Source organism: Salvelinus namaycush, chromosome 6 (genome assembly GCF_016432855.1).
Source record: "Salvelinus namaycush isolate Seneca chromosome 6, SaNama_1.0, whole genome shotgun sequence".
NCBI lineage: Eukaryota > Metazoa > Chordata > Actinopteri > Salmoniformes > Salmonidae > Salvelinus > Salvelinus namaycush.
Window position 1 is genome coordinate 16,630,613 of NC_052312.1, and position 13,090 is coordinate 16,643,702.

Genomic DNA, 13,090 nt, shown 5'->3' on the forward strand with positions numbered 1-13,090 from the left:
TAAAGAGCTGTTATCTATGTTTTGACAAATGGATAAGAGTGGGGGCCCTGGTTTAACATTCCTGCCAGACCATTTCTTGAAGCATTGGTGTTACCTGAAACATTGTGAAAGCCTGTGTTAAGTTACACTGTATTGCATATCCCCCAATATATCCATTACAAAATTTATGCATTTTTAAAATGTATTTTATTTACCTAGGCAAGTCAGTTAAGAAAAAAATATTATGTGCAATGACGGCCTACCCCGGCCAAACCCTAACTGAGCCCGAGTGCACGCAATTGCAGACATGCCTGTTGCAATACCCCAAAAATCCCCAATCACGTCTTTCTGCGTGTAACCTAATGTAGCAGGCGTAAAATAAACTAGTCTGAGTGCAATACATGAGATTACCTTTAGTACAGCAGGCTGCACTTTAGTCCTAGTTGTCACAGTATCCACCAAGCGGCGCTTGTGATCTCCCAATAAACCTCGGCCATCTCTACCATAGACTGTCTCAAGCTCAACTCTCCGTGCCGCTATTGCTGCAAATGTATGTAGAAGATCGAGTTACAAGTACGCCCCATCTTTAAACTCTGTCTATGCGCAGTTAGCCGAAGGACAACGGGACAGGCAATATACGTCCTATGTCAGCCGTCAGACAAGGGTCAACGCCTATGTAAGTTTCCTTCGTCCCTAAAACAGGAATTTAAATTAATTTGACTATATAAAAGTTAATAGGCTAGGCTAATTGTTTTGGATACAAATGTAAAACTGAATTCCGAGTTCGGATTTGTGAGCAACATGTTGCTATTGTAAAGGCTACATTCTCAGCCGCTGGCTCAGTACATGTTTCGACGGTATCTGTATTATTTTACACAGCCTATGATATTATACGTTTATAGTTTTGTGAGAATGTTTCAAGCACTTTGGGTGGTTTCATTTGTTGTCACAACATTATCCAACTTTTCTGTTTTATCTGATAACGTCGGAAACCTGTTGATTCAGTGTCCCGAAGAAGAGATGGAGAAGAAGGAGGAGTTGAGAAAAGCGGATTGTATTCCTTGCCTTCTCAGTAGCCGAGACTAGCTTCAAAATAATACAATTTAAATTCATTAACAGACACGTATACAAACACATTTAAGTTTGAAAAAATAATACTTGAGTGAGCGAAGAACGAAAACTATGCTATAGCGGGTTTATGATTATGAATATGGGCTTTGGCTTGCAAAACATACATCGAGAAACCGTTATCCATTCGCGCGTCTCGGCTAGGGCTATGCTATTTGTTTGTCCAAACCTTGTGAAAGGCCCTTTGTGAAACTTTAAGTTGTTTTCATTTTGGTTTCAAATTAGTTTTTATATTGGGAGACAAAAAATGCTATTGTCTGTAAAAAAGGGTATTGACATTTCCTGTTGTGAAGCCTACTGATGATGACATTCGAAAAGGCTATTTAGCATATACACCTGCACCTAACGTTAATTATTAGGCTAATATGGGATTTAAACAAATGAAAAAAAGGTGCAAACAAAAAATTAAGATCATCCCTCATACCGCTTCTTATTGATCATGGATGAATGCAATTAAAGGGGAAAAAATCTAGCTATGTCCTATGGCTGGAGTGGGTATGACTAGGTTACAACTACAGAGCATTTGGTGAGACGATGTACTGTAGTCCATGAATATGCAATATTCATCTTCCAGGATTTGTACATTATTTGTACATTACAGTATCTTGATGTATAAAAAGTGTCCCAATATAAAATGAAACATCTGTCAGAACATTGACTTCATCTCCATCACTTAATCTTTCAGTTTTAAACGTTATCATTCCTGTGCTTGGTATGGTAACACAATTATTTTATTCCTGAATGTGTTAATGAATACTTGATTTACAGTAACTGAGAAGTGATATATGGCTATTGGTTAGGCTACTGAACACAGAAGCAGAACACCTGCCTGTTATAGGCCTAATATGTATAGTAAATGGCTTTGCTAAGGCCACACAGATGCCTGACGGTGACATACATGTCACAAAGCCATCGCCAATGTCAATTAAGGCCCCAGGAATGGCAATTGGCAGATGTTAATCCCTGAATAAGAGCATTAGTTCAAATACAAATACAAAGTCCCCAACAAACTACATATGCCTATTAAAGACCCTGCTTATTGTTGTGTATCAACTCTTCGGGCTAATGTTCCTCTCGACTCAGTAAGGCCAGCAGGCTAGTCTTTTTTTTTTCTTTTTTTTCTTCGTTTTATTGGTATGTAACTGTTATGAAAGTTGTATTGTCAATTTGGTTTGGTATTTAAACGCCACTTTAAACGTGTACATGACACTGCAACAAAATTTCCCCATGGGGACAATAAAGTCAGTAAGTAAGTAAGTAGTGTAGCAGCTCTCCTCTGAAGAAGTAAAAAAATACTCCAGGTAAAAATGGGTACTTTATATAATGTCATCTAAATGTATGAAAATTCAGATTGGGCTGCTGAGATATTTTAAAGATCTACTGTCAGTCAGTATGAAAACACTGTCCTGAGTGTACTTGGATATAAACGTTGAATAAGTAAGTAGCTTATGTGACAATGAGTGATAAAAGTAGCATTGCAGCAGCACTCGTCATGGTTTTATGTTGATGTCATATTCATTTGGAGGGTGTGTAACACAGATATGGGTATTTTGCAGGCCTTGACTACACTCTGGTTGATGGGCAGCTATCACATCTACCGGGAATAAAAGACATGATTGAGACAATGGGTAAGAGATCAGTCAATTTGTGATATGTCAAAGTTAGAAATGTGTTGATTGATAATGTTGTCGGTTATGTGCAAGGTCTCACCAGATGAAAAGAGCGAGAGGTGGTACTGTAATGTTTCGATGAAGAGAGTGAATTTGATTGATGTTATTATGTATTTAGGTAATATGTTACTCCCTAACTCTCCATCTCCCATCCAAACAGAAAGAATCCTGACTTGGCCTCTGTTATTGTAAAATCCCCCTATGTCACTAACAAACTCAGAGTCTGAGGAGAATCCTTGTTATGAATGCTCAAACACTCAGCTAAGAAAACTAAAACAAAGTACTCCAAAAGGTACAAGCCGTTAACAGAGAAATGTGTCTGTCGAGACTCCCGTATTTTTGGTTTGTTTACTGTCTCTGCTCAGTGAGGTACATGTGTAGGATCTGAATTTGACCTATATTGTCACAGCAAAATAAAGTTTAGTCCATAATGTTGCTTGATCGGTGGTTAGGCTATTAGCTGTACAAAAGTAGGCTATGTGAAAAGTCTAATATTGTTAATATAACCGTGTGTTAGTATGGGTTTTTAGTCGCGAAGCTCATCTGCATTTCCTGCGGTGCAGAAAAATTCTGAGCAACAAAAGAGTGATCAAATTAAGGTTCTACATCTGTAGGCTAGCTCTCAGAATGAACAGTGCTTTGGAACTTGTGCACGCCCTATTAGGTGTTAGTCACAGTCCGCGGTCCTCTGAAATTGGCCCGTCCTCCTGGACCAGAGGACGTCAAACCCATCCTTGCTCTGAGGAGGCAAGAGAAGCAAGAGAGGCGAGTAGGCTTGAGTTGTTTGATTGTGGAGCTTATGCAGAGTCCAGCAAGCAAACTGTGGAAGGCCTTTTTTCTCTGGTTGCCCATTCCGGGTCTGAGTCTCTCTGCCAAGCCAAAGCTAACAGCGAATCATTGTTAATCATTGTTGAATTTTTTCTTTCTTCCGGTGCAAATCAAATCGAATTTCAAATCCAGTACATTTTCATTTGTCACATGCTTCGTAACCAACAAGTTTGGACTAACAGTGAAATGCTTACTTACAGGCCCTTCCCAACAGGGCAGAGAGAAAGAAAATAAAGAAATAATAGAAAAGTAAAACACGTAATAATAAAAGCAATAATAGATACATAATGAGTAATGATAATTTGACTATATACAAGGGGTAGCATGCAGGGGTATGATGATGTAGATATGTACATATAACTAGGAATAAAGTCACATATAGTAAAAAGTAGCAGCAGCGTATGTGATGAGTCAAAAAAGTTAGTACAAAAAGGGTCAATGAAGATTGTCCAGGTAGCTATTTGGTTAACTATTTAACTAACTATTTAACAGTCTTATGGCTTGGGTGTAGAAGCTGTTCAGGGTCCTGTTGGTTCCAGACTTGGTGCATCAGTACCGCTTGCTGTGCAGTAGCAGGGAGAACAATCTATGACTTGGGTGGCTGGAGTCTGACAATTTTTAGGGCCTTCCTCTGAGACCGCCTGGTATAGAGGTCCTGGATGGCAGGGAGCTAGGCCTTGCCATCCAGGGCTGTACGTACTACCCTCTGTAGCACCTTGCGGTCGGATGTCAAGTAGTTGCCATACCAAGCATTAATGCAGCCAGTGCGGATGTTGCCTGTAATCCATGTCTTCTGGTTGGGATATGTACATACGGTCACTGTGGGGACGACGTTGTTGATGCACTTATTAATGAAGCTGGCGACTGATGTGGTAAACACCTCAATGCCATCGGATGAGTCCCGGAACATATTCCAGTCTGTGCTAGTGAAACAATTCTGTAGCTTAGCATTAGCTTCCTCGGACCACTTCCATATTGAGCGCATCACTGATACTTCCTGTTTGAGTTTTTGCTTGTAAGCAGGAATCAGGAAGATAAGAGTTATGGTCAGATTTGCCAAATGGAGGGCGAGGGAGAGCTTTGTATGCATCTGTGTGTGTGGAGTAAAGGTGATATAAAGCAAAGCTCATAGCTACATGATTCTCATATTCTAAACTGTTGAACAGCGGTCGACCTTAGCTAAGCCTTGGATGGTTGACGTGTGATTTATTTTCTCCTCTCTCTCTCTCTCTCTCTCTCTTTTCTCCCCAATGAATCATTCACATAGTGCTTCTCACATTAGCAAGCATGTTTGGTTCTGTGTGTTAACGGGAGCATGGGTTACTCAGTTTTAAAATTTTAAATTTCACCTTTATTTAACCAGGTAGGCAAGTTGAGAACAAGTTCTCTTGACCTTTGCGCCTACGTTGTAAACTTTCATTAATAGGCTAGGTTGTAGCAACCTCATGATGGGTACATGGAAAATGTGAGTATCATGTAGTAGACTAAACCTATAGATGTGACATTGAGCTGGAATATGAATGATAGCCATCCAATATGCGGTAATAGACATTTTTATTTTATTTCACCTTTATTTAACCAGGTAGGCAAGTTGAGAACAAGTTCTCATTTACAATTGCGACCTGGCCAAGATAAAGCAAAGCAGTTCGACACATACAACAACACAGAGTTACACATGGAGTAAAACAAACATACAGTCAATAATACAGTAGAAAAATAAGTCTATATACAATGTGAGCAAATGAGGTGAGATAAGGGAGGTAAAGGCAAAAAAAGGCCATGGTGGCGAGGTAAATACAATATAGCAAGTAAAACACCTGGAATGGTAGATTTGCAGTGGAAGAATGTGCAAAGTAGAAATAGAAATAATGGGGGGCAAAATAAATAAATAAATACAGTAGGGGAAGAGGTAGTTGTTTGGGCTAAATTATTGATGGGCTATGTACAGGTGCAGTAATCTGTGAGCTGCTCTGACAGCTGGTGCTGAAAGCTAGTGAGGGAGATAAGTGTTTCCAGTTTCAGAGATTTTTGTAGTTTGTTCAAGTCATTGGCAGCAGAGAACTGGAAGGAGAGGTGGCCAAAGGAGAAATTGGCTTTGGGGGTGACCAGAGAGATATACCTGCTGGAGCGCGTACTACATGTGGGTGCTGATATGGTGACCAGCGAGCTGAGATAAGGGGGACTTTACCTAGCAGGATCTTGTAGATGACCTGGAGCCAGTGGGTTTGGCGACGAGTATGAAGCGAGGGCCAGCCAACGAGAGCGTACAGGTCGCAGTGGTGGGTAGTATACAGGGCTTTGGTGACAAACGGATGGCACTGTGATAGACTGCATCCAATTTATTGAGTAGAGTATTGGAGGCTATTTTGTAAATGACATCGCCGAAGTCGAGGATCGGTAGGATGGTCAGTTTGACGAGAGTATGTTTGGCAGCATGAGTGAAGGATGCTTTGATGCGAAATAGGAAGCCAATTCTATATTTAACTTTGGATTGGAGATGTTTGATGTGAGTTTGGAAGGAGAGTTTACAGTCTAACCAGACACCTAGGTATTTGTAGTTGTCCACATATTCTAAGTCAGAACCGTCCAGAGTAGTGATGCTGGACGGGCGGGCAGGTGCAGGCAGCGATCGGTTGAAGAGAATGCATTTAGTTTTACTTGTATTTAAGAGCAGTTGGAGGCCACGGAAGGAGAGTTGTATGGCATTGAAGCTCATCTGGATTGTTGTTAACTTCTTATGGCTGCATCCCGCTACCGGGATCGATATGACAACAGCCAGTGAACGTGCAGGGCGCCAAATTCAAACAACAGAAATCTCATAATTAAAATTCCTCAAACATACATGTGTTTTATATAATTTTAAAGGTAATCTTGTTGTTAATCCCACCAAGGTGTCCGATTTCAAATATGCTTTTCAGCGAAAGCACTACAAATGATTATGTTAGGTCACCACAAAACCACAATAAGCACAGCCATTTTTCCAGCGAAAGATAGCAGTCAGAAAAAGCAGAAATAGAGATAAAATGAATCACTAACCTTTGATTATCTTCATCAGATGACACTCATAGGACTTCATGTTACACAATACATGCATGTTGTGTTTGATAAAGTTCATATTTATAACAAAAAATCTGAGTTTACATTGGCGCGTTACATTCACTAGTTCCAAAAACATCAAGTGATTTTGCATAGCCACATCGTTTCAACAGAAATACTCATCATAAATGTAGATGATAATACAAGTTATACACGTGGAATTATAGATATACCTCTCCTTAATGCAACCGCTGTGTCAGATTTCAAAAAAACTTTACGGAAAAAGCAAATCATGCAATAATCTGAGACGGAGCTCAGAACAATAGCCAAATTAGCCTCCATGTTGGGGTCAACAGAACCCAGAAAATACATGATAAATGTTTCCTTACCTTTGATGAACTTCATCAGAATGCAGTCCTAGGAATCCCAGGTCCACAATAAATGCTTGTTTTGTTCGATAATGTCTGTTATTTATGTCCAATTAGCTACTTTGGTTAGCGCCTTTGGTAAACAATTCCAAAGTCACAAAGCGCCTCCACTATAACGTGACGAAATGTCCAAAAGTTCCGTAACAGTCAGTAGAAACATGTCAAACGATGTACTGAATCAATCTTTAGAATGTTGTTAACATACATCTTGAATAACGTTCCAACCGGCGAATTAGATTGACTTCAGAAGAGCGGTGGAACGGAGGTCCTCCTCATGTGAAGGCGCATGGTGAAAGCATGCTCAGCTCGTGGCAGTGATTACTCATTCCTGTCTCCTTCGGCCCCCCTTCACATTAGAGTCATCAGACAAAGTTCTATTGACTGTTGACATATAGTGGAAGCCGTAGGAAGTGAAAACTCATCCATATCTCGCTGTAATTTCATTGAGAGCTTGGTTGAAAAAAATTCAAACAGGAAGTAGAACTTCTCAGGTTTTTGCCTGCCATATGAGTTCTGTTATACTCACAGACATAATTCAAACAGGTTTAGAAACTTCAGAGTGTTTTCTATCCAATACGAATAATAATATGCATATATTAGCAACTGGGACTGAGGAGCAGGCAGTTTAATATGGGCACCTCTGTGCACCTTCCATCCAAGCTACTCAATACTGCCCCTGCAGCCATAAGAAGTTAACACAGTGTCCAAAGAAGGGCCAGAAGTATACAGAATGGTGTCGTCTGCGTAGAGGTGGATCAGAGACTCACCAGCAGCAAGAGTGACATCATTGATGTATACAGAGAAGAGAGTCGGCCCAAGAATTGAACCCTGTGGCACCCCCATAGAGACTGCCAGAGGCCCGGACAACAGGCCCTCTGATTTGACACACTGAACTCTGTCTGAGAAGTAGTTGGTGAACCAGGCGAGGCAATCATTTGAAAAACCAAGGCTATTGAGTCTGCCAATGAGGATGTGGTGATTGACAGAGTCGAAAGCCTTGGCCAGGTCAATGAATACGGCTGCACAGTATTGTTTCTTATCGATGGCGGTTAAGATATCGTTTAGGACCTTGAGCGTGGCTGAGGTGCACCCATGACCAGCTCTGAAACCAGATTGCATAGCGGAGAAGGTGCGGTGGGATTCGAAATGGTCGGTAATCTGTTTGTTGACTTGGCTTTCGAAGACCTTAGAAAGGCAGGGTAGGATAGATATAGGTCTGTAGCAGTTTGGGTCAAGAGTGTCCCCCCCTTTGAAGAGGGGGATGACCTCAGCTGCTTTCCAATCTTTGGGAATCTCAGACGACACGAGAGGTTGAACAGGCTAGTAATAGGGGTTGCAACAATTTCGGCAGATCATTTTAGAAAGAAAGGGTCCAGATTGTCTAGCTCAGCTGATTTGTAGGGGTCCAGATTTTGCAGCTCTTTCAGAACATCAGCTGACTGGATTTGGGAGAAGGAGAAATGGGGAAGGCTTGGGCGAGTTGCTGTGGGGGGTGCAGTGCTGTTGACCGGGGTAGGGGTAGCCAGGTGGAAAGCATGGCCAGCCGTAGAAAAATGCTTTTTGAAATTCTCAATTATAGTGGATTTATTGGTGGTGACAGAGTTTCCTATCCTCAGTGCAGTGGACAGCTGGGAGGAGGTGCTCTTATTCTCCATGGACTTTACAGTGTCCCAGAACTTTTTTGAGTTTGTGTTGCAGGAAGCAAATTTCTGCTTGAAAAAGCCAGCCTTGGCTTTTCTAACTGCCTGTGTATATTGGTTTCTAACTTCCATGAAAAGTTACATACAGTGGGGCAAAAAAGTATTTAGTCAGCCACCAATTGTGCAAGTTCTCCCACTTAAAAAGATGAGAGAGGCCTGTAATTTTCATCATAGGTACACTTCAACTATGACAGACAAAAAGAGAAAAAAGATTCCAGAAAATCACATTGTAGGATTTTTAATGAATTTATTTGCAAATTATGGTGGAAAATAAGTATTTGGTCAATAACAAAAGTTTATCTCAATACTTTGTTATATACCCTTTGTTGGCAATGACAGAGGTCAAACGTTTTCTGTAAGGTTTTCACACACTGTTGCTGGTATTTTGGCCCATTCCTACATGCAAATCTCCTCTAGAGCAGTGATGTTTTGGGGCTGTTGCTGGGCAACACGGACTTTCAACTCCCTCCAAAGATTTTCTATGGGGTTGAGATCTGGAGACTGGCTAGGCCACTCCAGGACCTTGAAATGCTTCTTACGAAGCCACTCCTTCGTTGCCCGGGCGGTGTGTTTGGGATCATTGTCATGCTGAAAGACCCAGCCACGTTTCATCTTCAATGCCCTTGCTGATGGAAGGAGGGTTTCACTCAAAATCTCACGATACATGGCCCCATTCATTCTTTCCTTTACACGGATCAGTCGTCCTGGTTCCTTTGCAGAAAAACAGCCCCAAAGCATGATGTTTCCACCCCCATGCTTCACAGTAGGTATGGTGTTCTTTGGATGCAACTCAGCATTCTTTGTCCTCCAAACACGACGAGTTGAGTTTTTACCAAAAAGTTATATTTTGGTTTCATCTGACCATATTACATTCTCCCAATCTTCTTCTGGATCATCCAAATGCTCTCTAGCAAACTTCAGACGGGCCTGGACATGTACTGGCTTAAGCAGGGGGACACGTCTGGCACTGCAGGATTTGAGTCCCTGGCGGCGTAGTGTGTTACTGATGGTAGGCTTTGTTACTTTGGTCCCAGCTCTCTGCAGGTCATTCACTAGGTCCCCCCGTGTGGTTCTGGGATTTTTGCTCACCGTTCTTGTGATCATTTTGACCCCACGGGGTGAGATCTTGCGTGGAGCCCCAGATCGAGGGAGATTATCAGTGGTCTTGTATGTCTTCCATTTCCTAATAATTGCTCCCACAGTTGATTTCTTCAAACCAAGCTGCTTACCTATTGCAGATTCAGTCTTCCCAGCCTGGTGCAGGTCTACAATTTTGTTTCTGGTGTCCTTTGACAGCTCTTTGGTCTTGGCCATAGTGGAGTTTGGAGTGTGACTGTTTGAGGTTGTGGACAGGTGTCTTTTATACTGATAACAAGTTCAAACAGGTGCCATTAATACAGGTAACGAGTGGAGGACAGAGGAGCCTCTTAAAGAAGAAGTTACAGGTCTGTGAGAGCCAGAAATCTTGCTTGTTTGTAGGTGACCAAATACTTATTTTCCACCATAATTTGCAAATAAATTCATAAAAAATCCTACAATGTGATTTTCTGGAATTTTTTTTCTCATTTAGTCTGTCATAGTTGAAGTGTACCTATGATGAAAATTACAGGCCTCTCTCATCTTTTTAAGTGGGAGAACTTGCACAATTGGTGGCTGACTAAATACTTTTTTGCCCCACTGTATCATGGGGGCTGTTCGATGCTAATGCAGAACGCCACAGGATGTTTTTGTGTTGGTTAAGGGCAGTCAGGTCTGGAGAGAACCAAGGGCTATATCTGTTCCTGGTTCTACATTTCTTGAATGGGGCATGCTTATTTAAGATGGTGAGGCTGGCATTTAAAAAAAATAACCAGGCATCCTCTACTGATGGGATGAGGTCAAAATCCTTCCAGGATACCCGGGCCAGGTCGATTAGAAAGGCCTGCTCGCTGAAGTGTTTCAGGGAGCGTTTGACAGTGATGCGTGGAGGTCGTTTGACCGCTGACCCATTACGGATGCAGGCAATGAGGCAGTGGTTGCTGAGATCTTGGTTGAAAACAGCAGAGGTGTATTTAGAGGGCAAGTTGGTTAGGATGATATCTATGAGTGTGCCCGTGTTTACGGCTTTGGGGTGGCACCTGGTAGGTTCATTGATAATTTGTGTGAGATTGAGGGCATCGAAATAGATTGTAGGATGCCTGGGGTGTTAAGCATGTCCCAGTTTAGGTCACCTAGCAGCACGAGCTCTGAAGATAGATGGGGGGCAATCAGTTCACATTTGGTGTCCAGAGCACAGCTGGGAGCAGAGGGTGGTCTATAGCAGGCGGAAACGGTGAGAGACTTGTTTTTAGAGAGGTGGATTTTTAAAAGTAGAAGTTCAAATTGCTTGGGTACAGACCTGGATAGTAGGACAGAAATCTACAGGCTTTCTCTGCAGTAGATTGCAACACCGCCCCCTTTGGCCGTTCTATCTTGTCTGAAAATGTTGTCGTTCGGGATTGAGATTTCAGAGTTTTTGGTGGTCTTCCTAAGACAGGATTCAGACACGGCTAGGACATCCGGGTTGGCAGAGTGTGCTAAAGCAGTGAATAAAACAAACTTAGGGAGGAGGCTTCTAATGTTAACATGCATGAAACCAAGGCTATTACGGTTACAGAAGTCATCAAAAGAGAGCGCCTGGGGAATAGGAGTGGAGCTCGGCACTGCAGGGCCTGGATTCACCTCTACATCACCAGAGGAGGAGTAGGATAAGGGTACGGCTAAAAGCTATGAGAATTGGTCGTCTAGGACGTCCGGAACAGAGAGTAAAAGGAGCAGGTTTCTGGTGGCGATAAAATAGCTTCAAGGTATAATGTACAGAGAAAAGTATGGTAGGATGTGAATACAGTGGAGGTAAACCTAGGCATTGAGTGATGATGAGAGGAATATTGTCTCTAGAACATCATTGAAACCAGGTGATGTCATCGCATGTGTGGGTGGTGGAACTGAAAGGTCGGATAAGGTATAATGAGCAGTGCTAGAGGCTCTACAGTGAAATAAGCCAATAAACACTAACCAGAACAGCAATGGACAAGGCATATTGACATTAAGGAGAGGCATGCTTAGCCGAGTGATCATAAGGGTCCAGTGAGTAGTGAGGTTGGTTGGGGTCACGGCGATTCAGACAGCTAGCCGGGCCATGGGTAGCAAGCTGGCAGAAGATGGAGGTCTGTTTTTAGCCACCTTGTGCGTTTCCGTCGGTAGATTAGTGGAGTTCCGTGTGGTAGAGGGGACCAATCCAATTGGCAAAATAGTTATAGTTATAGTGGCCCAAGAAAATTGTCCGATAGACCTATTCAGATAAAGATGAAAACGTTAGAAGTCTGCCATGGACTTCACATTCTCAGCAATAAAACCTGAATAAACACTGACAACAAATTAGGAACACTTGGATTAAACTCACAGAATGTTTTAGAGTAGCTGAAGGGGGCATGTCAACCTCCTATCTAACTATACTCAACTTATGAACAATTTCAAAACACTTGTGATCAGCCTGCCTGTTCATACTGATAGCTATCCCCCTGCCGCCTCTCTCTTCCCCTTTTCTCCACATGGCTCCCGCCCCATGCTGTCACTGAACTATGCGATGCTTTTCAGATACCCAGCGTGCCTTGCAGGCAGTGGAGCGGCTCCAGGCCAAGCTGAAGGAGCGGGGGGAGGTCCCCACCGAGGAGAAGCTAAGCCTGCTCAAGTCGGTGCTCCAGAGCCCCCTGTTCCACCAGATTCTGGCCCTGCAGAAGTCTGTCCAGCTCCTCAAAGACCAGGTGGGTAAGACCAGGTCTCTCTTGGGGGTTGGGAAATAGGATCACTAAGTTCACAAAGCAGGATCACTCAGGGTCAGTTAAGTAACTTTGATGAACAATATAAGATATAGATCTTGATTTTCTGGTTTAATGTCAGGAAACCTAAACTTGGGTTGTTGGACGTGGCGAGTCAATTTAAATGTCAACTGGGCTGTTTTATCCAAACTGTGGATATGGATATGGGTTAAAGGGTTCACCCAAATAACAAAATTACATATCACAGCAATCCATGCTTTGGTTTTGTTTTTGTAATTTGGGTGAACTATCCCTTTAAGAATGATGTTTAGGGTAGCCATCATTCTAACCCTTACAGGGGTTATAAACATGACGCAATAAAGTAAACAGACTTAACCTCATCCCGTCTCTTGTTTCGACTCCCTAACCCAGTCTTTAAGTTTTAGTCCACATTGTAGATACATTGTAGGTGTAGATACATTGTAGATGTGTTAAAGGCATAGCGGCAGACCCAGCTTGTCTTTTTGCAAATAATTCACTGCCTA

General features: G+C 42.3%; 1 long non-coding RNA gene across 1 annotated transcript; it reads left to right on the top strand.

Moving 5' to 3' along the window:
- The first annotated feature begins 602 nt into the window (after positions 1-602).
- Positions 603-12,538, top strand: LOC120049694. Its single transcript, XR_005477132.1, has 3 exons — positions 603-655; positions 2,664-2,735; positions 12,385-12,538. It is a non-coding gene; the product is annotated as an uncharacterized LOC120049694 (long non-coding RNA).
- The last annotated feature ends 552 nt before the right edge of the window (positions 12,539-13,090 follow it).